The sequence below is a fragment of the Macaca nemestrina genome, chromosome 6, assembly GCF_043159975.1.
Source record: "Macaca nemestrina isolate mMacNem1 chromosome 6, mMacNem.hap1, whole genome shotgun sequence".
NCBI classification, from domain to species: Eukaryota; Metazoa; Chordata; class Mammalia; order Primates; family Cercopithecidae; genus Macaca; species Macaca nemestrina.
In genome coordinates, this window is record NC_092130.1 from 158,712,741 (window position 1) to 158,733,533 (window position 20,793).

General features: G+C 35.2%; 1 protein-coding gene and 1 long non-coding RNA gene across 7 annotated transcripts in view; one reads left to right on the forward strand and one right to left on the reverse strand.

Annotated features, from left to right (window-relative positions):
- LOC105472967 (cadherin 12) overlaps positions 1-20,793 on the forward strand; it is a 1,136,463-nt gene that overhangs the window by 708,301 nt on the left and 407,369 nt on the right. The window lies entirely within an intron of this gene.
- On the reverse strand, positions 481-15,622 carry LOC139363912 (uncharacterized). Its single transcript, XR_011625103.1, has 3 exons — positions 15,491-15,622; positions 6,094-6,230; positions 481-535 (listed from the first exon to the last, which is right to left on the reverse strand). It is a non-coding gene; the product is annotated as an uncharacterized lncRNA (long non-coding RNA).

The window sequence follows — 20,793 nt, forward strand, 5'->3', positions numbered from 1 at the left end:
GAAAAAACATCGGAATAAAGTGGATTTAGACTTCGTGCCAGATATTTATTTAGATGAATTTGCAGATAGACCCATGCTTAAAATTATGTGAGATTTAAATAAGCATATTAAAGACTTAATTATAATTAAATGCTATTGCATTGTATTTTTGATTCAAAAAGTTTTCAGCAGTGCCTCCTTGGTTTTTATTTGTTTTAAACTGAGCTTACAGCACTAACTAGGAAAATATATGCCAGGCATTATGAACATATCATAATATAAACATTTATTTGACATTCAGATCTTGTATATTTTGAAGGGCAGAATAAAATAGAAGGGTATTTTTTTTTTTCAGATTTTATGAGACGTAAGCTAAATGTCTATCTTCTTGTATATTTTTGCTGGCAAAGAATCTGGATATCCATCTTGAGATCATGTTTCCAAATGACTTTGATGGAACACTTAAATTTCATTTGGTGAATGACAGCTCAAAAGCTTCAAATGTGCCTCAGTGTACGTTACTTTCATTTCCTGGTGTGTGCATAGGTCTGAAGAGCTATGAGAAAATATTATCATTATATGATACTCTTGCACTCCAGGAACACCTACAGAATTACTCTTCTCAGCTGAGACATAATGAGCTTCTCTTTATGACCAGGTTCAATCTTCTTTCCTCATGAAACAGGTAGAAGGAAAGAGAGAAATTGCTCAAGATGCAAATTATGTGTACTCCTGTGACCCAGGCGAACCAGACCTCACAAACTGCCTGTCAGGGAGATGTAAATTTCTTGTAAGCAGCTAGATCACTAGACTCAACGGAAGTTATTGATTTTCCTATAGCGTCTCCAATGCAGAAATGGAAGACTTACAAGGTTGTGATGTAGATGCTTTCCAGTCTTTCTTTTGTTAAACATGTCATTTTTCACCTATTAATACTACAGTTCAGATAGCATAGAGACTTACTGGAAAATACATGTTCCCCCCCTCCCCCTTCTGGTTATAAAGAAAACAAAAGGAGCAGAGAGAAACATTCAGTAAGGTCACAGTGGGGAAAATTCCAACATCCTTGCATCACTATCTACTTTAATCAATACGCATTAACACAGGCTACATTATGCATATGTAAAAAATGCTTGCCATCTCAGTGAAAAATGGCACAGCAATTAAAATGTCAAAAGGCTAAAGAGACAATGTGAGATTAAGTGCAGTTATAATTTTATTTTAAAACTTCTCAGTTCTCTGGTGCTCATTGGAGTGTTCTTTTTTAAATGATTTCAAATTTGGGAACATTAGCAAAACCCAGCCAGCTACTTAGTGTCTTATGTAAAAACTGTATTTTTCAGTCACCTTCCTTCTTTAGCTAAATTAAATGACACATGTAGTCTTTTATTTTTTTCTCAATGATTTAAAGACAGCAAATATGCCATTATTTACTTTTCTTTCTTAAGTATATGTATATGCAACTTTATAAAGTATTAAAATGAGGACTCGTTCACATGTATCTTAGCATTTTTTCATCAAGTTGAATAAGACTTCATAGGCAAACATTGTTCAATAATAAAAATCATGCTCACTAAATTTTATTTGAGAAATCTCTATTAATTCTCCTTTTCATATTTTTTCTCATTAAGATGCAATTTAAAGGTACCTCTCTTTCATTAGTTGGGCCATTTAAGCTATGTAGTATACCTTTAATCTCTGAGGGAGCTTAGGTGATATGCTTGTCTACAGACAGAAGGTTAGAAACTGACTTCGATGAGATGTAAAATAAACAGTGTGCTCATGCACAATTCCTAGGCCATGCCACACAGTTCCCACTTTCATCATTCTTAGTGAATGCATGAGTGAAAACAGGAATAGAATATTTAATGTCATCTTTTTTTTTTATTATGTCAGTAAGTAAAGATGCAAACCTGCACAGCTCCACCTCAGGGAACCCCAAGAGGTACATTTGTGCAGGGACTTAACCTCCCATATCAGGCTCTAAGGAAGCAGAGTAATGAGACCCTGACATGCTACTGGCTGACATATAGGTTTTATTAGATTAAAAGCTCTGAAATGCCCATAAGGCAGAATGAGTCATTGCATATTTTCTGCTTCTAGAAGGCATAGAATTCTAGTCCATAAACCACCTGCATGCAGCTCATGTCTGTAAATCTTTTATAAATCAGTGTTGCCTGTGTTTCTTCGTATTGTTTAGGAATGTATTTCCTTAAACATATGACTTATGCTAATGCAATATTTCTGATTCAATATCAACTATTTCTGTTCTGTATAAAAATAACTTTATTCATAAAATATTTTAAGTATTTTAAAACATATTATGTTCAATGATCTGTTCCAATAACCCGAAGCCTGCACATAATAAATAATTCCAGAAAAATTACTATATTTCTCTAACATATAGACTAGGCTTAATTGTTCTTCTTCATCTAATATTGTAATTAGGTGGTACCATGATTAAAAAAAAAGATCTTTATATCTGCTTAAAACCCTAAATTTCTAACTATGTTTCCTAACATTTTAAATACAATTGCAATTTTTATTTTTTTAGATGTTGAGATGTTGACAGTTCTTAGCTCTCCAATTATATGCCAGCTCTTCTTGAACATGGAATAATCAATAGTCTAAGTTGGCCCCAAAGATTATCCCTCCAGCGGTAGTTTCCCTCCTGCATAATTCCAGGGAATGTCACTATAATAGATTTTACTCTCATGATTTGGTCATATTACATAGCACACTTGACCTTAAAATAGAGCACAATTTAATCACATGAACCTTTCTATACTCAGAGAGTTTTGTCTAGTTGAAAGCAGAAGGGAAATCAGAGAGATCTGAGGTGTGAGATGGATTCAATATGAGGGCAGTTCTTTATTAAAGAAATGGAGGGGGCCTGTGGCATAACCTGATAGCAGCCTGGAGGAGGTGAGGTCACTCCCAGCTGACTGATAGTGAGGCAAGAGGGACTTCAATCTTACAACTACAAGGAAACAAATGCTGCCAACACTCTGAGGGGCCTTTCAGTTGATCTTTTTGTAGTCAGGCCTCCAGATGAGGGTGCAGTTGGCCAGCACCCTGATAGCCTTATGAGACCCTGAGAAGAGGACTTGGCTAAAATGTGACAGGCTCTGACCAACAGAAATTGTGCAATAATAAATCTGTGCTAAGTGGCTAACTTTGTGACGATTACTATAGACTAAAACTACAGTGCTATGTGGATTAAGGAAGTTCAGTGGAGGGCACTGTATTTTGAAATTTCTAAGCAATTTTTATTTTTATTATTATGATTATTATTGTTTTTGAGATGGAGTCTTGCTCTGCTGCCCAGGCTGGAGTGCAGTGGCACAACCTTGGCTCACTGCAACCTCCACCTCCCAGGTTCAAGCGATTCTCCTGCCTCTGCCTCCTGAGTAGCTGGGATTACAGTCACGCACCACCATGCCCAGCTAATTTTTGTATTTAGTAGAGACAGGGTTTCACCATGTTGGTCAGGCTAGTATTGAATTCTTGACTTTGTAATCCTCCTACCTCGGCGTCCCAAAGTGCTGGGATTACAGGCATGAGCCATCTCGTCAGGCTAATTGTTATTATTATTATTTTAGAAATTTATCTATGATGCTTTTCTGTGCAGCTTTAATGAGGTGTAATTGACAAAAAAATTTGAATATATTTATGTATGCTGTAGACTGTGATGTTTTGATATATGTATACATTATGAAAGGATTACCACAATCAAGCTAGTTAACATATTCATCGCCTCTCATAATTATCTTTTTGTGTAGTGAGAACATTTAAGATCTACTCTCTAAGCTGATTTCAATTATACAATATAGTATTACTAACTATAGTCACCATGCTCTACGTTAGGTCTCCAGAAATTACTTTTTCTGCCTAATTGAAAATTTCTACCCCTTGACCAACATCTCTCCATTTCCCCTAATCCTAGTTCCAGGTAACCATCATTCTACTTTCTGCTTCTATAAATTCAACTTTGGATTCCACATATAAGTGAGATCATGCAGTATTTGTCTTTCCATCCCCGTCTTATTTCACTTAGCATAATGTTCTCCAGGTTGTCGAAAATGACAGGACTTCCTTCTTTTTTAAGGCTGAATACTATTCCATTATGTGTATATATCTGTGTATATATATGTATATATACACATATATGTGCACGTGTGTGTATATACATATATACACAGATATGTACATATATCTGTGTGTGTGTGTGTGTGTGTGTGTGTGTGTGTGTGTGTGTCTATGTGTATATATAACCTTTTCTTTATCCATTCATCTGTTGGCAGACATTTAGGTTGATTTTCATATCTGGGCCCCTGTGAATAATGTTGCAATGAACATTTTTTAATTAAAAATATTCATGAATATATATATTGAACATTTACTATGTACCAGGCATTAGGCTCCTATTTACATCAAGTTCCTCATTTGGTCTTTAAAAATACAATGGGAGAGAGTAACTGTAACTCCCACTTTACAGATAAAGAAACTGAAGCTTAGAGAGTTTAAGGAATTTCCTCTGGGTGAAAATGGTTACTAAGTTTCAAATCCAAAATATAAAACCAAGCCGTTGGATTGTAGAGCTTATATATTTACCTATCCCTTCAGGGTTTCACAGAGCCTCAGAGCATGGGTGACCCAGTTCCAAACTCTAATAGAAAAACAAGCAATGTGGTTAAGACCCTAGATAATACATGGAAAATCTGTGAGTTTATCTTGGGAGGGATGGGAGGCAGGAGAGTCTTAAAAATGCATCAAAATCAGCACACCATCTAAACCAGCGTTTGCAATTTATGAAGAATTTTAGGTAATTCATCTGCACATTGAAGTTTAATTTGGGAATATAGATTGGTGCAGCCACTGTGGAAAACAGTATGGAGGTTTCTAAAAAAAAAAAAAAAAGAAAAGAAAGAAAGAAAGAAAGGAAGAAAAGAAAAGAAAAGAACATATGACCAAGCACTTTCTCTTCTGGGTTTATATATCCAAAGGAAAAGAAATCACCACCCTGTAAAAATATCTGTGCTCTGATGTTCACTGGAGCATTGTCCCCAATAGCTCAGGTACAGAAAGAAACAACTAAAGCATCCATCAAGAAGTGGATAAGCAAATAAATTGTGGCACATGTACACAATAGAAAACTATTAAACCTTAAAAAAGGACATGAACCTAGGGGTTTGCACGTGGATGAACATAGAGGATGATATGTTAAGTGAAATAAGATGGGAACAGAGAGACAAATGCCACAAGGTCTCACTCTTGAAAGCTGATATCATAGAAGTAGAGATAGGAGAACTGTGGTTTCCAAGGGTAGGGATGCTTGAGGAGTGAGTAGAGTGAGGAGACTTTGGTCCAAGGATACAAAATTTCAATTATATAGGAGGAATACTTCAAGAGATCTGTTTTACAGCATGGTGAGTGTTTTTAGTAATATATTGTATTCTTGGAAAATGTTGAGAGTGAATGGTAACTGTTCTCACCACAAAAGTAACTATGTGAGACAATGCCTATGTTAACTGGATTTAGTCATTCCAGAATACATACCTCAAAATTTTGTGTTGTACATGGTAAATACATACAATTTTATCTGCCAATTTTTAACAATTGAACACTTGTAATCATTATCCTAAGAATTCCAGAAAGGTGAATATGAATTCCTTGTTTGACAATATGGCCTCAGGCAAATCACTTCATCCTGTCTTCCTGACAGTTTCACGCTTCTATAAAACAGAGATAAATTACCAATTTTTACAAAAGAATTGAATTATGCCTAATGTTCAGCATATTGTCTGCCGCAGCATAATTAATAAATAATAAGTCGTTTAGTTTTGTTTTGTGTTGTTGTTGTCATTGTTGTTTTTTGATGACGGAGGTAAACCAAGGAGGGTGGAGGTCTTAAAACTTCTTAGTTTTTCCTTCTCTCTGGAGCCCAGTAGTGGCTTCATGAGACCAAGTGTCTACTTTGAGCATCCAGTCCTCTGGTAGTACAGATGGGTCACAGAGGAATTCCAGAACGAGATAGGAAAGGCTCAGCAGCCCCACAGCTCCGTGAGCTGTTATGAAATAGCAGCTGGGAGCTGGGGTTAGCTATGTGCTTACCTTTCCCCCGAGAAGGGAACTGCACTGACAACGTGAAATCGTACCGTTTCCCAACATGCAAAGGTGGTCTCTTTACATTCTCAAAGCCCTGAGTCGTAACTATCCGTTTTCAAAAGTTGACATTATCAGATCAGTTACTGTGAAAACCAGAAACATGTTTTATTTTTGTCTTTTTATGTGAGTAAAAGATACAATAAAATCTTAGTAACTAAATATATTGACTTTAACTGTTTTCACTTCTACTACTTTAAAAAGCTATTTTTCTTTTTTTAAAGCCTGAATTATGGCTTCTCTGTATATTTAATCTTCAGTCTTGGAATTGCTTCTGAGGGGAAAATTACTTTTAAAATAATTTTCTTTGCAATTAGGAAAATGAGGACCTATAGTCCTAACATGGTCTTAATTTGGGAATTACTTGTTTCACTACTCAGAAAACAAAATTACTGGCAGTGGAAAAATTGCACACAAAACAAAGAGCTAATCCCTTTGGTGATTTAGTCTCTTGAGAAAGGATTTCAGCCTGGTACAAAAACTGATAAGATATTTATCTACAAGTCACAGAATGGCTTATCAACTTGATACTTTGATTGTTTATAAATCCTATCATAAGCCTATGAAGTTCTAAGCTGGTATTTCCCAAAGTGAGTTCTTTGATTTAATAATGCCTCCTACTTATTACAGCTTATTATACTTTTTTAATAGTTAGTCCCAGGAATTTACATTTATTCTAATTTCTTAAGTTTAAAGGCAGTAAAGTGTTCATGAACACAGTCTCAGTATCAGGCTGCATGTACTTGAATCCAGAATCCACCACTCAAAGATTGTATAACCTTGGACAAGTCATTTAACCTCCCTGTGCCTTGGTTTCCACATGAGTAAAATGGGTGTGGATAGACTCATAGCATGTAGAAGAATTAAATGGATTAATTAATGTAAGGCATTGATGTCCAAAAAGTGCTTAAAACGTGAAGGATTTATGTAAGCTGTTAAATCTCATTTCTTAACCAAATAATTCTTTTTGTCCCCTCAGCTAAGGCCAAGACTACTCCGTGAGTTTGTGCAATGTGTGCGCTGCACAATAGTGCCTTGTGGAGGGAGCTGGAGAGTCTAAAATTCCATCTCTGCCACCATCACCAAGCCATATGCTCTTAAGCTTGACCTATTAAGAGCTGGTCTCTTTTTCTGATTTGTCCACCTAGACAGGGTATCTTTTTTTCTAACCAAGGTACTAGTAAAGGTATACCATGTTAGAATATCTAAGCACAGCTCTGTCTGCCCCAGTGCTTATGACTGATAAGATTTGGGGCATTACCTATTAACAAAAACATCTGATTCCATTTATTTTGGGCACCCCACACCTAGGAGCAATCTCATTTTTTCTGTTCTTAAGTATTTGCAAAGCTACAGTTTTATCTGATAGCCAAATGTTCAGCATAGCTACACATAAATTCTTATGTTTCATATATATATACACACACACACATATATATGTGTGAATGTGTGTGTATATATATGTTCTATATATACACAAATGTTCTCTCTCTATATGTACATATATAATTACATTTGCTGTTCATCACTAGTTATTGAGTACTGAAAGAATAGTAGGGTGCAAAACCGTAAGGATATTATATTATGTGCTTGACTTCGAGGTCTTTGCATTCTTTTCAGAAGGCGGATACAGTACATTCAAAATAGTGAAACAAATTAGACATTAAATATGTAGCAAATATTAACTCAGTTTGTGAATAATTAATGATAATTGTCATATTAAAAAGTGTTAGCAGACAAGGAAGCCAAACATTTCACAAAAGAATGGAAAGGGAGAAACCAAAAATTTTACGGAGAATATTCATACCTGAGTGGATATCAATGTAAATATAATATATAATTAAAGCTATTTCCAAGATTTTAAATCAAAGATCATTGGAACCGTGTACTAATGTGTATGTACTTGAATGAAATACTTATTGAATAAATTAATTCATGAGTGAATTATTTTATTTTATTATTATTATTTTTTGAAACGGAGTCTCGCTCTGTCACCTGGGCTGGAGCTCCCTCACGTGATCTTGGCTCATTGCAACCTCTGCCTCCCAGGTTCAAGCAATCCTCTGCCTCAGCCTCCCGAGAAGCTAGAATTACAGGAGCCTGCCACCACGCCTGGCTATTTTTTTTTTATTTTTAGTGGAGACAGGGTTTCACCATCTTGGCCAGGCTGGTCTTGAACTCCTGACCTTGTGATCCACCTGGGCGTGGTGGCCAATGCCTGTAATCCCAACACTTTGGGAGGCTAAGGCAAGTGAAATATTTTAAACATGAGTCAAAGTTTTTTCTGTTTACTTATTACTGACTTGAAGTCTGTTGAGGTTGGATATTAGATCATTCATGTGGGATGTATGGAGACTCTACTGAAACTCAGGTAAGATCTTTCTAGAGGTTCAGGAAGCAGAAGAAACAGAATAGAACTAGTCAGGGAAAGCATTGCTTATTCTGCATTGACTGAGTACTTGCACAATATGGGAGATTTTCTTAAAATTCTTGCTAAGGATGGCTTGAGATTGGGTCTAGAAAAACGTATAGGGCAACTTAAGTAAAACAAATTGAAGTATTATAGTTGAGACCATGGCAGGCCTTTAAAAGGGAGTCACCTAGTAAAGCCGTAGGATGTAGTTTAGTGCTGTATACTGTATAATTGAGCATGCAATTTGGAATTAGACATTTTAGTGGGTAGACTTGTGTCCTCCAAGAATATATGCTCACATTCTAATCCTTGGTACTTATGAATGAGACCCTTTTTAGAAAGAGTCTTTTGAGATGTAATGAAGTTAAAATGAAGTCCTACTCAGTTAAGGTGGTACCTAAATCTAATGATTAGTATCATTTATTTATTTTTATTTGATATGGAGTCTTGCTTGTCACCCAGGCTGGAGTGCAGTGACGCAATCTCGGCTCACTGCAACCTCCACCTCCTGGGTTCAAGCCATTCTCCTGCCTCAGCCTCCCCAGTAGCTGGGATTACAGTTGTACACCACCATGCTCAGCTAATTTTTGTATTTTTAGTGAGACGGGGTTTCACCATGTTGGCCAGGTTGGTCTTGAACTGCTGACCTCGAGTTCCGCAAGCCTCGGCCTCCCAAAGTGCTGGGATTACAGGCCTGAGCCACCGCATCTGGCCAGTGATTAGTATCTTTAAAAGAGAAAGGAGAGGGATATCTGAATACAAAGATGCAGGGGGGTTATACAAGAAAGAAGACCATTCAATGACCAAGTTGGAGATTGGATTGATGCAACTACTAATCAAGGAACACCACAGAGTGACGGGAACCACCAGAAACCAGGAAAGAGGCATAGGACAGGTTTTTTTCCTAAGAGGCTCCAGAAGGAGCCAACTCTGCTGCTTTCCGACTTCTGGCCCGAACTGTGAGAAAACAGATTTCTGGCCTTCTGAACTGTAAAAAAAATCAACTTCTGTTATTTTAAGATGCCAAGTTTGTGCAAATTTGCTATGGCAGCCTTAGAAAATTAATGTAGATATCTTCAAATGCATTCCCACCTCTGTTATGTGATCACAGTTACTTCTCAAAATCTTCACTGGCCGTTTAATTAAAATAAACTAAAATCCATGACAACTTTAGTGAAGGAATGTGGACAGTAGCCACATATAATACACAACTCAGAAAACTGTGAAGATTACATGAGACAATGTAGACAAAGTACTTAGAGTGATTTTCGAAATGCAGCAAATACTTAATAAATGGTAGCTTTTAGTTTTAGAGGTAGCAGTTGGGACATATGGATGAGAATCAGAGATGTAGGAAGTTGGCATAGAATGAACAAACAAGCAAAAAAATCTCCATCACAGGAAAAAATGTCTTTAAGTACTTAATAGATTTGTAGGTTGCCGTGAAGAAAAGGGGCACTGTACAGGAGCACAGTTCTAAAGTAGCTGGTATATTGCTCAGGAAATCAAAGAGCAGAAAAATAGCATGTTTTCTGTACTTTAGGATGGAAACCACTGGTATGAGATAGTAAAGATGGAAAAGCAAAAATCAGGCAACTCTGAGGTTGTGCACAGATGTCCTGATCACTACCAGATAATTACAATGTATAATAATGATACAGTTTAGCTGTGTCCCCACCCAAATCTTATCTCGAATTGTAGCTCCCATAATTCCCACATCTTGTGGGAGGGAACTGGTGGGAGATAATTGAATTATGGGGGCAGTTTTTCCCATACTGTTCTTGTGGTAGTGAATAAGTCTCAGGAGATCTGCTGATTTTATAAGAGGTTTCCCCTTTCTCTTGACTCTCATTCCCTTTGCCCGCCACCATGTAAGATGTGCCTTTCGCCTTCTGCCATGATTGTGAGGCCTCCCCAGCCATGTGGAACTATGAGTCCATTAAACCTCTTGGTTTTTTTTTTTTTTTAAAAAAAAGATAAATTACCCAGTCTCAGGTATGACTTTATCAGCAGCATGAAAATGGACTAATACAGATACTTTTCAAAAAGTTTAGGGATTAATTAATTACCAATGCCTACTTTTGGAGATACTATTTTCTTTTTTCTTGATAGAGCAAATCCAGTGGATTCCCATTGTTCTTTATGGAGAAAATGTGACTTCTGTCAACTCCACTTAATTAAGAGTTTACCTTGGATTTTAATGTTGGGAGCAGGCAGAGAAAAAAAGAACAAACATCCTCCAAAGGGAACCAGAATGCATTACAAACTGACTGAAAAGTCAGAGACAAATGCCAAGTGTGATCCTTGAGATAAAAACGAAAATGGCCGTTGTTCATCAAATGGCATTAGTTCGCTAAGAATATGGTCCTAGAAATTAATTTTGTTAAAAGATCTTTCATAAAAGCAAAGTAAGTACAGAATGAGAATAACAAAGAGTCGGAGAATAAGATATTAATTGTCACAGTAGATCAATTTCTGGAAATCTGACTGGATGAACAAAGTTAAGTTTCCATAAGAACATACTTCAAGAAGTAATATCACAAAGATGTGTCTGTATATACATTTATAATACATGTCCATTTGCAATAAACAATATGTCTGAAGCTTCCTGAAGGTTGTGACTAAGCTGATCCTATTTCATGTGGTCTTGTCTTGTTTAGCAGGTGGAAATAGACAATACATAGTTATTCAGGAGGGTGTTGTTTTCATATGATACAAAGTAAAGTTGAGATAACTGTTTAGATGGAACAATCACAGCATGGCTTACTTTAAGAGAAAACCCAAGCTTCCCAAGTTTAGTATATGATTTATTTTTTCTTCATCTGTATTAAGCAATAGTAAAACTAAGCCTTGGCAGGGGGACACTTCCAATGTTTTACATTTTAGTTGAATTAAAATATATCTCCCTTCCAAAAAATAAGACCTATAAAAGATTTGTTTTCTAGGTAACTAGTATACAATGCCCCTTCCCTCCATTTCGTAGCTAAAGGTCTACAGTTATGAGAAAATGAATAACGTAATGGGATAGAGAGCATAAAATATTTTAAACACATTTTTGTTACCAAGTTATTTTTTCTATCTTCTATTTTTTAATTATACAAAATATTTATTCATTTTGTGTTAACAACTTTGTTATTTATTCAGTCTGTTGTTAAATGGTATGAAAGTTTGAAAATTTAATCCTGATTGATATAAGAAGGAACATAAAAATATCTATAACAAAAATGTTTTCATGACTCCATCAATAAAAGATTAACCTTTTTTAAGGCCATGTTATGGGGACTTTTACTTGAGTGCTTACTATCAGGTGTTTTAGATGTATTTCATTTATATTATTGCAAGGATTAAAATTAAATATACCGTAAGTGGGAGAATTTGTATTATGATGGCCACTAAGAGTATTTAAACATGTTATAGGTTGTCACACACCTCATTAACTAATATTGATTGAAATTCTGGAGTTAAAAATGTTGCTTATTTTGCAGGTCATTACAATTAAGTGCTTGCAGCCACCAGAATCATATTTTGGTAAAGTGTATATTGCATAACCCAGGCACATTTTCATGCTAGAAAAAATGTTTACATGATATGCATTGTTTTGTATGATGGAAAGATAGGCAACCATTATGTATCTATTGCAGGCACTGAATTGGAATATATTCAGATTGAATTTCTGAGCTGTGTTCTGCTTCAGAAATTTCTATATTCTCATCTCAATACTTAGACCTTCTCTTTCTCTACTCATCTGTGAAGATGATAATTCACTCCTTCATCAGTGCTCTATTTTGTACCTTCGGTGTCCCTACTACATGTCTGTCTTGAAACTATTGATTCAACAAAGTACTTTCTGCCACAGTTTATACCATTTTGGGGATGAAATACTTAACTGAATGTTCTGTTCATTTAGCCACTGCCCACCATTAACCTTGCTTTCTTCCTTTCTCTTTACCCATATTCCTACCTAAATGGGTTAAAAATTTGATATATTCTGTGTTTATTCTTTGGAAGAGTTAACAATTAAGATTGTAGACAAAAGCATCACAATGGGAAAAACTGCCTTAGCGTTTTACTTGTGGAGAGTCAATATGAATTTGCCAAGGACCTATCAGGGTCAGCAAGGCAACCTAGCTCACCATCACTTTTGTGATATTTCAGTAAATAATTAAGAATCTCTTTGATGAACAAGCTGACAAATGTAATGGACAGAACAAAGGCCTCATAAAAAGGTATCATGTGACAGAATCCTAGATCCCCCTCATGGCTAGGAGCTGGATGGACTTTGATAAATCTTGATAATTTTATATATTGTACATGCACACATACACAGATACATATACACAATTAGTTTTACATAATTGCATATATATGATTTTGTCATAAATGGCAGTAGCTATTTTCTCACAAAATTCAACTGTCTTGACATGGAATTGAAGAAAACTGGATTCAAGTTTCTATGTTCCCAGAATCTCCCACCTTTCCCAAAAAGCAATTTACTTGAGGAAAACCTTAGTTTCTTCCTTTGCAAAACAGTAAGAGATGCTTGTGCTTGAGTCCAACTCTAGGATTGTAGTCCCCTTTTTATAATATAAGCATAGTTTCTCCATCTGGGCATTCAGTTAAATTCTACAACATTGCCATAATCTGATTTGACTCTAGATAATATATATATACTCTATTTAACCAGATAGTAATTTAAAATTTAACAACATGCGTATTTCATGTAATATTATTAACAGCAGTTTAAATTAATATTTGATATATACCATTTGAATTCTTATAAGGTGATATTTGTTTTTGATTTTTTATTTTACTTTGTAATAAGCTCAAAATTACTACATCAAAATGTGGAAAGACTGCCACTCTTGATTTATAAGAAGATGGGAAGAAATGTTTATAAAATTCTTATTAGTTAATCTAAGCAGGTAGAGGACCAGAATTAGTTAAATTTGGATATAGGAAAGATGCCTCCTTATAACAAATAAAACACACTGCACATTTTTATCCCAATTTTCTTTTTTACTTTTAGTGCAAAATCTTAATTAAAATTTTGATTATGAGGCATTGATGAAGAGGCCAAAAATAATCAAAAAAGTTCAAATCTACGTGCCTTTATTGTACTTGAAGACAAAATTATAACTAACACTGTTATGATTAGTAGTACATTAATTAAAATAAAAAGTAGTAATATACATCAATGATCCTTTTCAAGTATTAGTTGGATAAAATTAACATTAACTCAAATCTGCTTATTTCCTGGAAGTATTTTAAACTTTAACCAATAGATATGATATTTAAAGTTTACTGTTTATGACATCTTAGAAGCTAATTATATTTCTAAACAGTTAGTGGATAAATTAAGAAAAGAACACCTTATATTTCTAGGGAAAATAATTTATTTTATAAAATTTGCACTTACTTGAGTAGATAAAAGCACTGACTTTCAGAGATCACAATCACAGATTTACGTTTTGGTAGAAGTGGTCTGAGAACACTGGTAAAAATATACAGATGTTAGAGTATAAGGGAATTAATAATTAGTACGTCAATAAACGTTCTGAGAATCTGCAATTTACTGGTTGACTGCACTCTCCTTAACAAAGGTCTTCCTTTCTTTTTTTTTTAAGTGGCAGTATGACTTCTCATTTATTTCAATGAAAATTTAAATGATTCTTACAAATCATCTGAAAAGTAAAACTGATGATTTTACAAACAGAAATATATGCAAACAGTCACAATATGCATTAGGACCACTATTTCTTACATGCCAAGTAGTTCTTCCATCCTGGAGAACACCTCTTACCTGAAAGTTGTTTTTTTCTGCAATAAATTTGCATCTAAGTTATTTTTAAAGATTCAAAAACAGTGCAGAGCACCTTTAATTGATAAACAAGAATATAGGCTGGACTCAGTGGGGCACGTCTGTAATCCCAGCACTTTGGGAAGCCGAGGTAGGTGGATCACAAGGTCGGGAGTTCAAGACCAGCCTGGCCAAGATGGTGAAACTCACCTCTACTAAAAATACAAAAACTAGCTGAGCATGGTGGCGGGCACCTGTAATCCCAGCTACTCAGGAGACTGACATAGGGAACTTCTTGAGCCCAGGGGGCGGATGTTTCAGTGAGCCAAGATAGCGCCATTGCATTCCAGGCCTGGGTGACAGAGCGAGACTCCATCTCAAAAAAAAAAAAAAGAATACTATACTTTTGTATTATAGTTCCACTCCAAATACGACAGCTAAAAAACAAATCAACCTTCTCTTTACAGAACACAGGTGCCAAAGTCTTATATGCTTTAGGTATATGTATATATAAAACCATTCACCAAAGACATGATTAATTTTTGAGAGATCAAGGTGTAAATTAAGATGCTTTCTTATTTTGGTCTAGAGTGTATGTAAGGTTAGTATGTTAAGCATTGTTCAAAAATACTATTAAGTCATAATTATGCAGAATTTTCGCAAAGTTTAATGCACAGAAAAAGCATATCTTAACACTACTTTCTTTTAAAACAGACAATTAACATAATACACAAGTTATTAACATTATGGGCTTCTCCTCCCAATGGCAATTAAATGCCTTTCTTTTTTCTGAAAAGATGATGTGAACTAACAGGTATCAGACTTGCCAACAATGTTGGTAGACTGTTCCCAGCGTATGTCTGAGCGCTGAAGGAAGAAGAAAGTTTAAATTGTTTAAAGGACTATAATTATCACACAAAATTTATTAAGAAAAAAAATAGATCTAGTATAACTAATTCTGAGTAAACCAAAATGATAATAACTAATTAAATGCTTTTTAATCCCAAATTTTTGGCAGGTGTAATTGAGCCATGGTATTATTTGATTTTGTTATGATTGCATCCAAATTTGCTTAACCTCAGCGTTCTGTTTAATGGTGGTAGGATGTAAGAACTGAATTTTGAAAAACTACTCACTGTTAAAATCTCGCCTTCCTATAGGAAATGTAGCTGAGTTTTCTTCGTCTCCCGTTTCTCTCTTTTCTTGTGTTGATTCAGTATCCTGAATCCATTCTCAGCTGGAAAAGCTACAAATCCTTTTAGTGCAAGATAAGGTTTTATAGCCAGATTCAGTGGCAGACCATGATTTAAGAAATTATGTTTTTCCTTTGGTTTTTGTGACAGCATAATCCCATTGTTCTACTACCCTAGCATTTCCTCCTTAGACAATGAGGCCAACACCCCTTCCTGTACTTCATATAGGCTTTCTTTTTTTTATTCTATACTGTAATCCTGAATGCTTTCATGCATCCCATGGCTGTCATTATCATCTATACTTTGATAAGTCCCAAAATGATATCTTCTGTTTATATTCAACTTTAGAATGCCAGGACTGTCTTCTCTAGTTGCCTATCTCAGAGGTACCTTAAATTCAACCTGTCCATAAGTCATCTTGCGCCTTAGCCCAGATTCACTGCTTCTCCAATGTTCCCTATTCCAGTTTATGGCAACACCATCCTCAGTTTCTCATTCCAAAAGCCCAGGAGTAATGTGTAAGTAATAGATTCTGGAGCCAAACCACCCTATGGCCGTATGACTTTGGGCAAGTTATTTATTAACCCTTTGATTTACTTTCCTCATCTATGATGTTTGAGTATTAATGACACCTACTTCTTATGGTTATTGTGCAAATTAAATATACTAATACATGTGAGAAACTTAAATAATGATTAGTACCCAGCAAGTGCATTATAAGTGTTAACTATTGCTTTTCTTCTTATATTTTTAAACTTTTATCTTCTTTGCCTCAGACCCACATTCAGTGAATCACTAAATTCTCCTATTTCTAACTCCAAAATATCTTTCAATTCCATTCTGTTTGTTTTCACCATCTTGGCTAAGTCCACCATCATCTTCTAATTGCAGATCTACTCATATTGCTGCCTTGCTTATGGCTTCACAGTATTCCCATGGAAAAAATCCCAAAAGATTCAGTAATATAAAAACCCTGCTGGCCAGCCTGGCCTTAGAATACTTCTTTTTTCAGAATGTGTGTCCACCACCTCCTCCTCTGTAAGTCTTTTACTGCACATACCTTCCAATCTCACTAAAGAACTAAGGACGCTCTTCCCTCCTAATGAAGTTGTGTTTACTTCTCAGTTCTCAACCTACATACAGATTTTTCCAGAGAATTCCCTGAAACACTCGCCTCTCTCACCAGACTAATTTGGTCCATCTACTCCTATAGATATTATACCATCTGTCATTCTAATTAAGTAATGATGTGTAGCTTTTTTATTCACATCTGTCTCAAAGGTAGGGACAGTGAGAGAGAATCATGCCATTCAAATAGAAGTTTTATTCTCAGCATCCAGCAATCAATTCACCATAGTAGATGTTCAGTGAGTATCTGTCCAATTAATGAATAAATGTCCAGCACTGTGTCCTACCCTTATGGATACCATAGTTTAGGAAGAAGAGAGTTGGCAAAAACAAATGTGAGAAGTATGATAATGGATACATTAAAAAGTGCCTTGTCCACTAGGAGGAAAGGTTTTAATTGAATTTGAGTTGATAAAGAAGGTCTACATAAGGAAGCTTTGTGATTTCACGCTGAGGATAATGGTGAGCAGGAGTTCGCTCAGTGAAGGACCTGAAATGTGAGGAGGGCAGACTGAGAGAAGATCACCTGCAAACTCTCTGAAGCAGAAGGTGTAGTCTGTGTAACACTAGAAGGCAGATGTCCACTTCACACCATGGTGTGAGTTTGCCCAGGTCCATTGCCTCAGTGACTTGTGTGCCCTGTACTCTCCCAGAACATTCTGCTGTGATAAAGGTTCTTGGGATTTTCTGATTCCTGAGTTGGGAAGAACTTAGTTCATATAGTGGCAAGTTGGAGGCTCAGGATATGATTCAATTTTAATAAAAACTAACAGTAATAAAGAAATGTATCAATTTTTGCTGTAAGTTTATAGACTAAAATTCTTAGTTTATGCATGTGCACCCACAAATACACACACGCACACGCACATGCACAGAGGCAGTTCTGAAAAAACCCATACAAAAATACAGGATTGGATGCATGTGAAAGGAAACTTACTTCTCTTTTTACTTTATACATTTTAAAATGTATAAATTTCACTCTTGTTTAAAGTTATTGTGTGGCATTCTTTTGGCATAATTTATGTAATCAAAACTCTCAAAAGCGAAATAAAAATTAAGCAGAAATACATTTCAAATTTAGCCAATAGTTTGTCTATTATGTCAGACTTAAGTTAACCTTATGGTATGAAAAATGTGCCCTTTTTTAGCTTGGAAATAGCCACACTTAGGTATACCTTGGAGAAAGGTAATATGGGACGATAACACTGCAAAAATTATAATGAGCTATTGTTTGTATAATTTTTAATCACACATATTTAAGACTTGATTTTCTATGGTGATACTGAAACGTGGGATTTCTCTGCTTCAAGCTATCTAAATTAGCTATGCAAAGGGGTGAAAGTTCCTGGGATTTGTTTGGCAACATGGTTCTGAAAGGCCGTTTTGGTGCAGCTGCCTTCCATTTGTTTCATCAAGAGACTAAGCTAAACTAAAGTAGTTCTTCATGATGAACTGGCAGGAAAGTGCCAAGATAGTTTTATTGCTTAGCAACTTGGCAGGAGGAAATGTTAAAATATTACAATCTCTCCTATCTATGAACTGAGACAGGCTTTCAACTGATGGCTCTCCAGCTCCAACGTGATTAAGATGCAGCCACATGGCTGTGGCTTATATTTTGAGCTGATAGGAGGCAGATAGGGAAGTTGGATACTTTTAAATGTATAAATAGTAATTTCTCAGAAAACATTTGCTGATTTGAGCCAAATGCTAATTTAAGGAATTAAGCTGTCTCTGCTGTGATGTTGATAAGTACCGCAACCCCTATTGATCAATGGAATTTCCTTTGCATTTGGGAAGGAAGGATACATCTATTGAGAAATTGTACGCCAAGTAAAATCCTGAGACAAACAACTTTATAGAAGAGAAACTGACAGTTTACCCTACATTTTTGGAATTTAAAGAGTTGTTGTGGTGTGCTTTCTTTTTGTGCAAATTATGGAATAGATGAAAGTGACAGAGTGATGACACCAGCTAAATGGAAGCATAATGTACACGGTTATTGCAGATGCCTTACCACACAGCTCTGCCAGCGCACATGCTTCCTGCAAACCTCCTGCAATTTAAACCTGTGGGCTCCTTCAACTAATGGTGGTAATTTGCCAATGGAACAATGGCTTTCTTCACTAAACACTCACCTACAAAGTAGTGTGTATCAGCCGACAATGTATGTGCTCAGTAAAAACTGGCAATATAACATGCACATTTTAAATATAAAGACCATTTTCATCACCATGTTAAATCATAGGGATTGAATTAATAAATCACAGTGTAAATAACTCTCCAGAATTATTACTATTATTTTTAATGAAGAAAGGTAATATTTGGGGAAAAATATATGGTACTAAATTTTTCCAAAACATCAAAGTATTTATTGGGAGAAAACTTATAAGAGTACCTGGTTCCCTGTTTTGTCTTAAAGGATTTCGGTTTATAATTAAATTTATATTAATCATGAACAACAGTTTCTAATTGATAGTATTTCATTCAAAGCTAGCATCTTCATGTACATAGATGAGTCCAACATACATATGTGTGTGTGTGTGTATATATGTATGTATATATATACATATATTCAAATTATATATATATAATTGAAACTGAATAAGATAAAACGTGTCATGTCCATAATTAGAGAGAGAAATTTCACAGCAAAACAAAAGATTAAAATCTTTGTCTCTATGATGTTAAAATTAAGATCTTGCAGATATGACTCAAGACCGGTTTGATCTTATTCGTATTCAAACATGCGTTTGATGTGTTAAAATTAACATAATTTAGAAAATACTTCCATCACATTCAAGAGGAATGAATTTAAATAACCTTTTGATTATAAAGGGAAGACATTCATTTTGTTTTTTCCTCAGCTTTATAAAATATCAATTATTATGGCCACTTTGGGAGCAAATTTTAAGAAAGAAAAGCAACTGAAAATTTCACTGACATTGAAAAAGACATTTAAGTGATACCTCCTTGTGTGTTCTGAATTGATTTTAAGTATAATTTTATTCTTTCTTTATTTAGTATTATAAGATAAACACAATTCTTTCATATTTCTAATACTTTCACATTGCAAATGAGGTACATAGGCCACTTGATTGATGAACAACCTTCAGAACCTAAATCTTTACAATTGCTGAGCCAAGCTGCAACACTAAAATACATTATTTGAACTGTGCATGAAAACAGTAAAAGACCATGAGTACTATTTTTTAGTATCACAAGTCAGGGAAAATTAACTTGAATTTAAATAACAAATAAAAGTTACCACAAAGGGAGCAAGCTTTTAAAATGTGAAATAGCTCTAGCTCTACAGTGGAACTGTTGTGGTTTTCATGTGGTAATTTTTTTCATCAACATATCTTTTTCTATTTTTTTAATTCAAAATGTAAAAGTAAATTATACCTCCAAGACCATGTTTTTCTCATTCTTTGTTTCCACAAATTGCTGATATCTTTCAAAACTGTCATTTTCTGAAATAAGCAGTAGTGTATACAGAAAAATAAAAGAGGTTATCCAGAGAAAGTGCAGGTGTTTCTCTGGCCTAACCTTAATGACAGTTTATTGCTGGTCCGTGGGGCCCAGTTTTGTTTAAGCAATTATCAGACTGCTTTATTTATGGCGCCCATGTGCCTGTTTTTGGCAATGGGGTCGCAATAAATTACCAAAATAACGTTAATGTTACAAGAATAGGCTACTTTAAAAATAGGTGGCACCAATTACAATTGAGGGAGAATAGTTAGATGAAGATTTAAATTATGCCAGTTGCTCCTGGAAAATTGATGGGATGGATCGAGAGGATCTTCCCTGACTTGTAATACATGCATGTACAGGGTTATTTCTCACAATTAGAATCAGAAATGTTAAAGCGGAACTTACAATAAAAGCGAAAGCCAACGAATCTAGTCGTCATTAATCACTGAGAAAGACCCAGTAGTATACTTAGTAAATGTCCTACAGCAGCATCCAGAGAGAGAGCAACTATCAATCCCAAACGACTCAATCTTTAGGAAGATGCAGAATTACATCAATATTTTACATATTATAACTATAAGACAAAGCTGGGAAGGCCTGTTCTGATATAACTTGCATGCACAGTCACACACCTGGGACCATGTAGA